The 13717-nt window shown below is 46.5% G+C and overlaps 1 long non-coding RNA gene across 1 annotated transcript in view; it reads left to right on the top strand.

The window, feature by feature from the left end:
* The window catches only part of LOC109367891, a 10725-nt gene extending 4334 nt beyond the window's left edge, over positions 1–6391 (top strand). Inside the window, exon 2 of the long non-coding RNA XR_002115448.2 lies at positions 5567–6391. This is a non-coding gene — a long non-coding RNA (uncharacterized LOC109367891). The remainder of the gene's footprint in view (positions 1–5566) is intronic.
* The last annotated feature ends 7326 nt before the right edge of the window (positions 6392–13717 follow it).

Below are 13717 nucleotides of genomic sequence, written 5' to 3'. Positions count from 1 at the left end.
ATTGCATGGGTTTCTTATTTCTTTGTTGCCCGTAAGTATTCTGTGTAATATCAGGTACTACTTAAGCTGCGTTCATAATCAGAAGGTGATTTTTTTCCCCTATCTATAGGTTCTGAAAACTCAGGAATCTGATAATCGAATTGTATTTTCCTGGTTCTCGTGCCTGCCATCACAGGCGATAGTGACAGTGCTTTCCTAAGTGGAACTCCAATGACAATGTTTGCACATTATCCAGGATAAGCTGCAACTTGTGCTTCGAGCTGCACAGCCGCTACAGTGCTAACAGTTGTAAAAACTTGTTTTTGTCAGCGGATCTGGAGAATATGACTCAAAGACACACAGGAAGCAGCTTAGTTAAGGTGCCGTTTTTATGTCACTTTTTTGGCTATTGCCACACACAGAAAACAAAAGAAAACAATATGATTCAAAACAACATCATTATGATGAAGCATTTTGATTTTTTTTTTTCTTCTGAATGCTAAAAGTCACAGCAATCACTAAATCTCTGAACAGTACGTTGCACATACATAGTAAATCCTAACTTTAACATTGTGATCAGAGCAAAAATGATGGAATAGATTAAAAATGCTGGACAGAATGCAAGGATTAATTTTAAATTATTCAAATGCGTGAGGTTTCTGTCTTAATTCTGCAAAAAGGATTACATATGCAGAATTGACTTAAGTAATTATATTCCCCTCACCTCACTTTAGAGGCTGGGGACTGGAAGGCATCAGCTGGTAGAGGCAAGTAGAGGATCAGCTAATGTAATTGTTAGAGCTGCCTCATCCTGCACTGCAGCTATGACAGAATACACCACCTGGGAATCTGCTGAAATATGAAATCATTGTCATTTACACAAAAATACCAGTTTAGGCTGATAATTATTAACCCTGATGTCACTTGTGTTTCTTCAAGTCTTTACAAAATGCATTTTAAAAGCCACGGTAATGTACCTAGTATTATTCCTTCTTATTCTAATATCTTGCTGTTGTTAGGTGATCATTATGGTCCTTTTCAACCCGGGCCATTTTGTGATTCTATGATTATGGGAAATTCTAAAATAATTCCATGCAGTGAATGGTTTTCAGGACCATTTCATCATCAGGGTTACCTCTGAAACTGATATCATTATCTGTATTTGTGTTTCAAATTTTTAATTCCCTAGAATACATGAAAACTTAACAGTATTTTATAATAGGAAGGAGAAATGTGCGACTTCGATAATGGAGATGACAAAGCTATTGATAGAAAAGTACTCATTACTGTCTATGAGCTGAATCAATAGTCCTTGCTCATATAATGAGGCCCAAGTGCAACCCACTGCAAGGCCAGGCTGATGTGTGGTTTTGACTGCAGAGGAAACAATGGAAAGGAAAAAGATCTTCCTTCTCAATGTTGCATCCATGCTGTTGTGCCAGCATGGAATGAGATCCAAAAGGTGAGATGAGATTTAATGTGTTAACTTTCTCTTTTCATCCATGTAGTTTTCACTTCCAATCTCGCCTTTCCCTTCGGGGTCTCTGGGGACAGCAGGATGGCTGTGGCAGTGCAACTGCTCGTTGTTTCTCAGGCATCAGAGAGCTCAGGCACTGGGCTGTGAATATGAGAAAACAGGAGTGAGCAGTAGCGTCTTCTGGATTGCAAGCTTCATGTAATTCCTTACCTGTCAGGCCAGACAAGCAGTGCATGGCAGAGCCATATAGCATAATGTGTGAGGTGTGAACCTTCATGATGGGATTGCTGTCCAGTGCATGAACTGCACTGTTTCCACCACTGTTTCCATCTGCATGGCTTGTGGGATGTGGGGCAGAATCACACTGCTCCAAGGAGCTGGGTGAGAGTGTTGTTCTGGTGGGTTGGCACTGGGTTAGTGTTGTGAAAAGTGAAACGAAATACCTCCTTAGCTTTCCATAAACCTGATGCCTTGCGGGCTATGAAAGAAACACAAGGAGAAGCAGTCGGTTGGCAGCCATGCTCTGAACTTGACCCTATGTTTGAAGCTAGCCTAGGTGTTTTATAACAACTTCTTCTATTCCTGCTAGTGCATAACCCCAGCAGGGCTGCATCTTAACACAAATCCTTTCAGATGCCTTGCCATCTGAGTCAGGCACGTTACTGTTCCTCCTACACTGTTTCCTGTGTGGTTAATACTGAATCAAAGACTCCATTCACAATGATGGGGAAAGAATAGATGACTCCAGCACACGTAATATTTTCAAGAGCAAATTAATAATTGGTGTGCCTGAGTGTCAGCAGGAAGAAATTGTTTGGTAGCGGGGAGATAAGTCCCAGGCTTTTTGGGCACAGGTTATCTAAAAATGAACAAGCCCACGCTTGTTCAAAAAGGAACATCCAAAATTGTCGACAGGCTAGTGGAAAGTACACAGCTCGGCTGAAGTTCCCAGGGCCCACAGAAAGCCCCAAGGGCTGGGTTTTGCCAGAGAGATTTAAATTCTGGAGGCTGTCACTAAAACGAATCCTATTCAATTCTCTAAGTGTTAGCATGCACATTTTTCTCTGATTCGCTGTCACCTTGTCAGTCTGCTTCTGCCATGGATTGCAGACATGAGCATGGTATTCCAGCTGTAATAATGCAAAACCAAAATACAGGTGTGAAATAACTTATTTTGCTGATGCCACAGTTGAAGAACCCATTTAGCCCTTTCAGATAAGTAACTGAACTCTGGAAACTCACATTACTGGGACTCACATGTCCTTTCAATATCATTGACCTTCCCCTCCATACAGAGTCTCCCGTCTTGTAAGTATGCTTTCCTTTTCCTACAAGCAGAATTTTTAACTTTGGCCATAATAAAATGCGTGTCACTTACCCAAAATTTTGCAAACAGTTTTTTCTGCCTCAATGCCATCTTTTAATTTTCAACCCTTTCTCCATCCTGGGGGCAGCTGCAAGGCTTATTGGTCAATCTTTCTGTTCCCTTATGGCCCTTGACACAAATATGCATTGGTGCAAGCCAAGAACCAGTTGTGCTGGGCTGCAGTCCTGCATTATGTTTTTCTGCTGATAAAAAGGTGTTGCTACTTTGAACGTTCACATAACACGTGGCCTGGGGAGGGGAAAGGCTGGAGGGAGAATAACTCAGAAAAAAAACAGCTGAGGGTTGAGCAAAAGATGGGGTGCAAGGACTGAGGTGTCAAAACAGGGCTTAGGGCTGCTGAGCAGATAAGGGGTCCCAGCACCCTTCCAGGACACTGCAATGCTGCAAGGGCGAGCAGTTTGATGCTTGATAAATGTCACTGTGGTTTCCATAGCTCTGGTTTCTCAATCGACATGTTCTGCTGCAACAAGTTGAGGGCCTTAAAGGAGTCACGGTGTTTTTCATCAGCTTTGTTATCTTTATCACTCAATCTTGCACACTCCTCTAAATGATAACAAGTCTGTTAGAAAGGGTCTCTTCCCATAAAATCCAGTTGATTGGCATTAATTACATTTCCCTCCCTTAATTCTTTGTTAATCGAGATCCATATGAGTCATTTCATTAGGTTGCTGGGACTCGTGTCAGAGACAAGCCTGTAAATAGTCATATCTTTCTTTCCCCCTTTTTCATAAACTTCCACATTTGCTTTCCTGTGGAGCTTCCCCAGAACCCAGAAAGTCACCAGTGCCCGCACACCTCTTCTGCCTTGCCTTGATGCGTGAGGGAACACATCCTTGATAATTACCCAACAAAGCCGAGCACAGGTTAGATTCTACTGAAGCTAGGGGTTTTGAACAAAGAATTGATGTTGCAGTCACGAACAACCTTTACAAATGCATGGGAAGATTTGCTTTTCCTGTTCATCTTTGAATTTCTGTATTACAGTATAGAGCTGTAACTACAAAGGGTCTTTTAAAAATGTGTGCAAGATGTAAAGAAAAGGATTTATGGCAGACCAAGTATAGGCTGCACAGGACAGACAGGTTTGGTGTACTGTCCCCAGCATGGGGCTTCACAGCACTCTTGCTCTTCCAGCACTAAACCACCTTTCGCTTCTCATTCTCCTCAAATGTTGACAGCAACCCAGGAAATGAAGAAACATCCCCACCGTTACAGTAGATGTGTAGTAACATCATCACTTTTTTTTTTTTTTAGTTTCAGAACATCGAGGAGATGACAAATGCACAACGTATTTGGGCTTGTTTCATAGGAAAAGATGAGCTGCTGATTTGAGAATGTCTGATAGGAGGTCAACATCTTCAAATTGAATTGGAAAAATATCAAATTAATGCTGTTGCCACAATCCTGATTAGAATTCACATCACACAAGAACATAAAAACACTTTGAGAGAGAGAGAGAACGTTTTATCATCCAAGCACAGCACTGTTTTCAAGATGCATAGAAGAAAAGAGCAAAATGAATTAGGAGTGTTTTGCTGTTATTGAAATAAAAAGCAGCAATTGAAAATTAGGACTGTCCCTCAAACAAACACAAATAACAGCCACAAGCCTTGTATCCTCTTACAAGTCTATTAATCTGTGGGGGTGTTGGAAGGCACTGGGGAGGGCTGGATCAGGGGGGATCGCTGTGCTGCAGAGAGCACACCTGAGCAGGGCATGGTGCTGGTGCTCCCAGCCTCAGGTTTGGAGCAATGGGACATCCTCAGCCTCCAATAGTGCAGGCTGCAGCTCTGTGTATGCCTGGGACGTAGTGCCTGTCACAGCACAGCACTCCTTCACTGGTGGCAATGAGCATTTCAGGATTAGCTCTGTGGTCTGCATGAATCACATGGCTCTGCGTGCCTTGCTTGAAGCGCTCGGTGCTATATAAACCTAATACATGAATCATTCCTTCTGGCAGTGAGGTTTGTGCGTGCTGCAGGTATTCTCTGTAGAGAAAATCTACCTCTCGCATTGAACTGAAGAGTTTTCTGTATATCTTACATCAATTTTCTTTTTACACATTATTTGACTTTGCATGATTTGTGGGCAAATGTGATTACAAATATATTACCTTAATTACCATTCATTGCTTTTTTTTCACTCCACTCTCACCCTCCCTTGTTTTAGCCTGCTACTTCTCCTGAGACATGGCTGACCAACCTCCCCTGTCAGCATCCATAAGTACAGCTCTCCCACAGGAGAGATCTACCACCTACCTCCACTCACCTCCTCCCTCCCCTCTCTGCAGCAGAGCAGTAAGTCTTGCTAGCAGGACTTACCCTTGCAAGCACAGGATCCCTCTGAGCCCATAAATACTTCCTCTCATTGACCAGGATTGCCAACCATAACATTCCCTTACCCATTTATAGGAGGTGCTGCTCATGGCATTAATATGACCATTAACACCCTTACTGTTTCTCCCACTAACATCTTGTGCCTATAAACAAGTTTTCCTATTTTCTGTTCATTCTGGTCTTACTGCTTGCCTGCTTCAGCTTGAGCCACCTGATCTCTGAGGAGATGATCTTTTAAATGCTTGTAAAAACATTCACAATCGTTTTAGATTTTTCAAGGTGATTTTGAAAAGCAAAGTGATGTTGCTTTGAGAAATTTGGTGGTATGACCTTTAATGCTTTAGAAACCTTCTATATTTTTGTTTGTTTATTTTGCTTTTTTTTCAGTAACGATGTGGAAAAAAGGGAAGAAGAGAGAATCAAATACCCATAAAGAAAAGCAACCAGTAGTTGGAATATCAACCTTTTGTAAGAGTTTTTGAATAAAGGAGAGATTCCTCTCTCTGGAAGTCAGCAGAATGAAAAGGACTTCGCAAATTTTTGGAAATTCAGCAAATGTTTGTTCCTATTTTCAAACAATTCTGTTGAAAGCACTTTTGTTCATCTACAATAGCCGATGGAGTGGTTTCAGCCTCTCCAAGGAGTGCTAGGAATAGCGTGCCTCTTTGCAGTGCGTGGTGCTTGTGGGACAGCTGCAGTGGGGCCAGGGGTGGCTGGGGACAACAGGGAAGGAAGAAACATTCGGGACAGAAGGGAAGATCTGACAGACAGGAAAAGCACACGGGTCTGAGGAATGGGGAAATAGCTGATGGAAAAACACCCGAACACTGACCCTGAAGAATTTTCCTTTTGAATAACTTCATTCCTCTCAAAAGACGGAACAAACTGAGAGCACCTACACAGGGTGTGACCCTTGATAGTTTAACTCTGAGTTCTTATTTTCTAATGTTGACTGCCTTCAGCATCCTTCATCTGACCTGCCAGAGCACTGGTGCCCAGGGGATGATGCTGAAGGACCAAGGCATCAGCTGCAACCACCTGAGACCAAGCCTGAGCTCACCTGGACCTAATTCCGACTGCAGTCTGTGGAGAGGAGACCTTTGGAGGACATTCAAGGGCCTGGGCTGCCAGCTTTTCAAAAGAGAACCAGAGATATTGAAATCAACTTCTGAAGTATTTGTTTCAAGGAAGTAAAAACATGTTGTTGCCATACACTGGCTGCATGCGTGCCATATGCTGCCACGTCCTGTAATTGCCAGTGGCTCTGTGTCTCCATGCTCCATGCAATACAGACCCCAGTACAGGGCTTTGGAAATGCGTGCTCTGCAGAGAGCAACACTGCTGAAAAATGCTACGTAAGAACCTATACACACACATAAATATATTTATATCCCTCTGCATGCATACATAACCTTCTTGCTGTCTTTGCTATAGACCCTCCTGCTACCTGCTCATACCCCTTCGGAGCCCATGGGGGCTGTACTGTATGATAGAGGGGGATTTATCACCTTCTCTAATACCTAAGGAAAAGTCTAATACTATTTTGTAAAGTACCGCACTGTTTTTGGGCTCAGCTCTATTGCTTTTAATATTTTATACATGTGAATATGATGTACTGCAATGAAAATACCCTTACATCTTTTTCCAGTAAGTGCATCTATCAAAACAAGGAGCGATGTCAAATGATAGAGAGGAGCTCTGGGTCTGGAAGGCACAAGAAAATGCATAAAAGATGAAGCTCTATTTATGTTGCTCATGCATGCAAAAAAAAAAGGAAAAAGAAAGAAAAAAAAAGAAAAAATCCAACAACCCTCCTACATTAAAGCTCTCAAAGCTACAAAGTAAATCAGCCAGCATGTGGCTTCTGTGCTTGTGCATTAGGATCCAGGCTTTAATTACAGATCCCATTGCCTTTGCAGAGAAATCCCCTTTGTTTAGCTACTGGATCTGATAAGGCTGAGGAAGAGTGAGGGTGCAGGGGACTTGTTCCTGGGGCACAGGGACACTTTTGGACCCAAATCTTGCCTTATTTCTGTTCCTCAGCTATGCCGCTTCATGCCATCCTAGCTGGGCTCAATCCAGCAGCAGCCATGAAGCCCTGTGACACTGAAGCCTGAGGGAAGTTTGTGTGATCAGCTGTAACCACAGGGCAGAGCTGGCATGTTGGGCAGCTTGGAGAATGGAGAACGGAAAATCACAGCACTGTTCACAGGGATGCGCTGGTGGTGCTGAGCTGAAGCTGGTGTCTCTATCAGGAGCAATATGCACGCATTAGCACAATGGAGTGGGCTAAATTACCCTAAGCTCAGCAGTTAAACTGCTTTAGGGCTCACAGAGGGCTACTTCAGGTCTCTCTTCAAGCCAGATTTTTGCTTAGCAGTTGTTCTGCAGGTGGGCGCCATCCATTTTGTGCTCAGTGAGGAGCCAGGATAGGGAGCCTTGGGGAAATAATGAAATGAGAAACATGCAGAGACAGCCTTCCTCCTGCATTTCCTAACTTCAGAGTGGCTGACTTGGTAACCTCAGTCTTCTCGAGGCCACTTGCATGCGTGGGCACTGCTGGGCTACAGGGAAACAAACAGCATTTGCCCAAGGAGGCTGTGGATGCCCCATCCCCGGAGGCATTCAAGGCCAGGCTGGATGTGGCTCTGGGCAGCCTGGTCTGGTGGTTGGCGACCCTGCACACAGCAGGGGGTTGAAACTAGATGATCATTGTGGTCCTTTTCAACCCAGGCTGTTCTATGATTCTATGATGGGAATGGGGCACAGCTGGAGCACTGAGGCCATCACGCAGAAGCATGATGGGAGCCAGCATGGGGATTGTCACAGCAGAAGGTTGGCAACCTCAGCGTCTCAACCAACACAAGATATGGGACTAACAGACTTCAGCTGATGGCAGAGGAGAAGTGCAGATGAGATTATTTTTTTTCACCCCAACTACTGTGTGGGACACTTCTGATTGTGGAGAAGATATCCACCTTCAGTCCCATGCCCTCTGTGTCCCTCCTCTCCTCTCGTGGCTCCCTATGCCACCTTCCCATTCTTGATCCAGCCCACCCCATGAGGCAGCTGGCAGTCAGGGTATGCTCATGTGGATCCATTCATCAGGGCTGCGCCAGCATAGCTGCTAGAACACCGTGTGTGGATCATTCTGCCTCGTTCATCCCAGCAAACAGCCGGCTGGATCCTCCTCACCATCTCCCAATGTTGGCTGCACTGGGCTCCCAGCTGGGAGCTGGAGCTGTGTGTTGGAGCGAGCACTTCTGCTGCTTTCTACCTGGCAGCTTTCTGGCCCTGTAATTCAGCTTTCCTGAGGAGACTGAATAGTCTTGTGGCCTTGTAAGCATTTTGTAACTTAATAACAGGTCATATTAATTCATCTTTTTGTGCTCTGTCTTTACTCCTTAGAAAGATGGAAATCATTTTTTAAAAATAAAACGCTGCATATGCTGCGTGTGGGAAGTGGTGATTTCTAGCTACGGACTGAGGGGGCAAAAGTGTGTAATTTATAACTGTATCATAAATAATGAGTCTGATGCCTCTGTTACTGTGACTTTACACCAGTCTAAAAGTGGAGTCCGAAGCTGAGAGTCAGCCCCAATATGTAATCCCTCCACTGCAGAGCAACTGAAAGCTGGGAGCTGGATCCTTGGCAGGCACAAACAAGAAGAGTTCCATTAGTTTGTGTTTCCTTTCTGCTAATAAGCCAGGCTGTGGATCCTCTGACTCAAACCAAGCATTTTTGCACCAGGAGGTAGGCTAGGGTAGGTGTGGAGCCCTGGACAAAAACCAAGAGCTGGCAAGACACCAGGAAAATATCTGCTCATCTTCACTGCCTTCGATGCAGCTATTCTAACTTGTCCCAACTGATGATCTGTCCCTGGAGTCACAAGGAGCATTTGAACAATGCTTTCAAACATAGGGTTTGGATTTTGGGTCGGCCTGTGTGGAGCCAGGAGTTGGACTCGATGATCCTTGTGGGTCACTGAGGTGGCTGTGTGCAGCCCCGCGGGCTGCCTGTCCCACGGCTGTGTGCCTCTCTGGGAGCGTGCACCAGGGATGTGGGAGCTGCGTGCCGCAGCTCGGCGTGTGAGTCACCCAGGGTACGTGTCTTACATAACCCTGCACACGTTTTTGGAGCATGCTGCAGCTGAAAGGGCTGCCAGGAGTCCTGACAGGGGCGGGGAGGAGCAGATGGAAGATAGCAAAGGGTGCTTTTCCTTTGCCCCCTTAAGTATGACCCCTCTGGTGCAGGAGGCCACACATGGCTGGAGGCCCTGTGATGTGTAACCACAGCTGCTCTGGGCCAGAGACTTCACTGCAGTGCCAGGTCCAAACCTGAGACCTTCACTGACAACAAATGAACCTCTGAGCCAATGTCCTCTGCTTCCAACCTGTCTCTGCTCCAGAGCTCCACAGAACGCAGGTGAGGGTCATTCCAAGCAATGGGCTGAACTGCCAGACTTTAACTTCAGACTGAGCACATCTTTATAATAACCCCCCTGCACCAGGCTCTCTGTCTCATGATGCAGTCACTGGGTGCATTTTCACCTGTGAATATTGATTTGTGGAAGGCAAAACGTTGAATGGCTCCAGTTCAGCTCAGCTCCCACCCAGCAGCCCTCCTGGCTACAGGAGGGACTTTGGAACAAACCCAGGGCCAAAGCAGTGCAGAGCTCCCACAGTGCCCAGACTGGAGCAGGGACTTCATGTCGTCCTCACAGCCTGCTCAGCTATATCACGGGTGCAGGATTTTAGGATGGAGGTTGAAACCCACAGGGCAGGTTCCCAGCGATGCTTCCTCCAGGCATGCACCCTAAGCAGCACTTTCCCTGCAGAACTGATAGGAGACCAGGAGAAGCCCCTCTACTCATAGTCCAGGTGCTGCTGCCATGTAGTTGCCTTACCACAGGGCCGGAGCCACAGTGTCTCCTCCCCACTGAGCAGTGAATCTTTATTTGGTACACGAGTGTCAACAGGTGTTGTGAAGAGAAGAGGGACGAGGGGATATGGGTGCAGCTGGAGGAAGTATTTATAGCTGCCTTTTATAAAAAACATATAGCTCACATCTCTGTTAACGTATGTAACGCAATCGGGAACCTGAGCTTTTCATGATCCCCTGGCTGCAGGATTTCCTGTGGAATCCTCTACCGGCCACAAAAACAAGCTAAAAATAAATGCATTAAAAATGACACACATACTGAAACCTGCGCATGCCTTTGCCTCATTGCTGGATGGTGAATTGGATGGCAGCAATGGGAACAGGGAAGGAAAACTGGAGAACTCCATAATACCTGGGCTGGTGCAGGTTGAAGTCCCCAGGCAGCTCCAGTTGTGCATGGGTAAGAGCATCTGCTATGGACAGGAGTTCAACCCCCCACAGAAAACTGAGCTTCGAGCCCTCCAGTCAACCCAGGATGCTGTGATAGATGAATGCAGCCTCTTCCCCTTGCTGCTGCTCCCAAGCTGTTCCACAGCACGGCTTGGTTTGTCCTTACAGAAGCTCCTGACTGCTGCCATCCACTACCACTTTGGATTTTTTGTAGTATTAGGCTGACTTATCATACTGCAGTGGCACCTGCAGGAGTGTGGGCTCTTTGGAGTGCAAACAGGGATTTCTGTTGCTCTCCATGAAAACTCTCTTCCCAGCAGGGCGTCTTGTGCAGAATGAGCTACAGACACAAGGGCTGATTCCTGGCTTTAAGTTTTGGAGTGATTTTTAAGCAACTGATTGAGAGAGAAACGGCTTCGCCCTTTCTTTTCTGATGGGGATTGAAGGCTCTTGCTGCCAAAGGAACAAAGCACCCATAGCTGCAGAGAGAGGACCAAACTTACTCTGTGGCTGCCTTCAGGCAGATGCCAAAGGATTGAGGAGGTGGCAATTCCCAGAAATGTGAGCCTCCCCCAGTTCCTGCTCCCTGCTTGGTCCCAGGGTGCTATGGCAGTGGACAGTGAGGCAGCGTGAGTTCCCCTTCTTGCTTGTCCAAGGTTTGGAGTGCAAAGTTGCCCAAGCTCACCCCCTGCTGAGGGCAATTCCTGCATTCACAAGAGCAAAACTGAGAAGAATCAGCCACAGAACATCCCTCCCTTGGGTTGATAAACTCCAAACAGTGCCAGGAGCACTCAGAAATGCGTGATGCTATCAATACTGATGAGAAGGGAAACAAAATAATGTTTTTCTGGGCTGGATTAGGGTTTTTTTGAATAAGAAAGACAGACTGGAGTCACTGTGCGGCATTGTGCTGCTACAGAGGTAGCCACATTAGATGGTCCTTTCCCCACCTTGGCTGGATACAGTAGGCACGATCCTCTCCTCATACAATTACTGGGGTTATTTTATTTATCTCCAGCCTCCATTAAATCCATTTGCTTATGAAATTGGAGACAACCTGCTAGGAAGGAGAAGTCACCAGTCCTTCTTCTCCTTGCCCAGGAGATGGTCCCCACCCCAGGGTAAGCTTATGCTTCACTTTTGTTTGTATGCTTCATTTTTTTCTGCAGAAAAGAGGAAGGTCTGAGCTGTCTCTTCAAGGAAGACTGCAGATACACAGGGAGGAAAAAAAAAAAAAAGCTATTTCTTTGGAAGTCATTTTCTCTTAAGAAGTTCTGCCTGCATTTTTTATTAATAATACAACACCCTGGATGTGTCAAAAAATATGAAAATATATTTCCTGGTGGGAGCTCCAGTCTCACAGACCCTGGCAGTACGGCTGGGTTGTCATTTGTTTCTCAGAATTTCATTTCCTAATCAACACGTCTCTGAAATCACCGTGTTTTCAAAGTCTGGCTTCCACAGCTGCTGTGATCAAAGCCGGGGAGGTGGGGCAGAGTGGGCAGGGGGAACCACGCTGTTTCCATCAGAGGGAGAGGGAGGAGAAAGCCCACGTAGCAGAGAGAACTGAGACAAAGGGGTTTGATGTCCCCACGTGGGTCTAATATTTCAGAGGCAAATAGGAAAATAAGGATCTAGAGACCCGTCCCTCGACTCTGGCATCCAGCTGGTCTCCACTTGAGGGATTTTTTCCTTGATATGAGTTTCTTGGCTAGCAAGAGGCAGAGGAGCAGGGGCTGACAAGCTGCCACGATGGCAGCCCTGGGCAGTGCCACATGCAGGGAGCACCCAGCTCCTGCAGATGGCCAGGATGGGAGATGAGGGCGAGTCAGCTCTGCCCACACAGCCAGCCCCCCACAGCTATCATGCCATGCCGAAATACGTTGAAATCACTGAATTGGAGTTAGACTATCAGGTTTTGCTTCTCCGACACCGGCAGGGCCATAAATTCAGTGCTCTGACAGCACCCAAAAGCCCTCCCTGGAAATGCAGGCCATGCTTGTTTGCAGAGAGCTTAGAAGGAAATGAATTAAAAAAAAAACAAAAAAAACAAACTTTTAAATAGAGATACCAAACTAAACACAACCCAAACAACCCTGCTGTCTCCATCTATCACGAAGAAGGATTATCCTCCCATTTCCCATAGCCTCACAAAGACTCCACCCGCTGCCACCTGAAGGCTCTGCCTGTTCTGCAGGATGGTGCTTCCCTGCTGGGCCTGCCTGCCCTCATAGCGCCCGGTGCGGGCTGCAGGGATCAGCCTCTGCTCATAAGGGAGCTGAATCACAGAATCACAGAATGGCCAGGGTTGGAAGGGACCTCAAGGATCATGAATCTCCAACCCCCCGCCACATGCAGGGCCACCAACCTCCCCATTTAATACCAGCCCAGGCTGCTCAAACCCCATCCAACCTGGCCTTGAACACTTCCAGGGACGGATGGGGCATCCACAATCTGTCTGGGCAGCCTGTTCCAGCACCTCACCACTCTCTCTGTAAAGAACTTCCCCGACATCCAACCTAAATCTTCCCTCCCTCAACTTAAAACCATTTCCCTTGTCCTGCTGTTATCTACCCTTTCAAAGAGTTGATTCCCCTCCTGTCTGTAGGCTCCCTTTAGGTGCTGAAAGGCTGCAATGAGGTCACCCCGCAGCCTTCTTTTCTCCATGCTGAACAAGCCCAGCTCCCTCAGCCTGTCTTCATAGGGGAGGTGCTGCTGTCCCTGATCATCTTCATGGCTCTCCTCTGGACCCTCTCCAACAGCTCCCTGTCTTTCTTGTAGTGGGGGCTCCTGACCTGGACACAGCACTCCAGATGGGGCCTCACAAGAGCAGAGCAGAAGGGGAAGAGCAGAGTAGAGGGGGAAACCAAATCCAACCCCTGGCTCCACACAGTGCCACTCAAATCCAAACCCGATGTCTGAGAGCACTGTCCAAACGCTCCTAGAACTCCAGCAGCTCGGGGCCATGCGCACTGCACCGGGCAGGTTGTGCCATGCCCACACGCGTTACAGAGTGCAGGGCTTTAAGGTTATCCATTCCTGCATGGCACAGCACAGGCTGCAGCTCAGCGAGGTTTACATCTCCCAGAGGATAATACGTTCCGATTCATAGACTCGGGGTGCTGCAGGAGGAGCTGAATATTGGAGAGGGAACAATTATTTTATTTTATCTTCATTTTATTTTATTTTATTTTATTTTACTCTGC

This window comes from Meleagris gallopavo, chromosome 5 (genome assembly GCF_000146605.3).
Source record: "Meleagris gallopavo isolate NT-WF06-2002-E0010 breed Aviagen turkey brand Nicholas breeding stock chromosome 5, Turkey_5.1, whole genome shotgun sequence".
Lineage (NCBI taxonomy): Eukaryota > Metazoa > Chordata > Aves > Galliformes > Phasianidae > Meleagris > Meleagris gallopavo.
The sequence above is the reverse complement of the archived record's forward strand: the minus strand, read 5'-3'. Positions and strand labels throughout refer to the sequence as shown.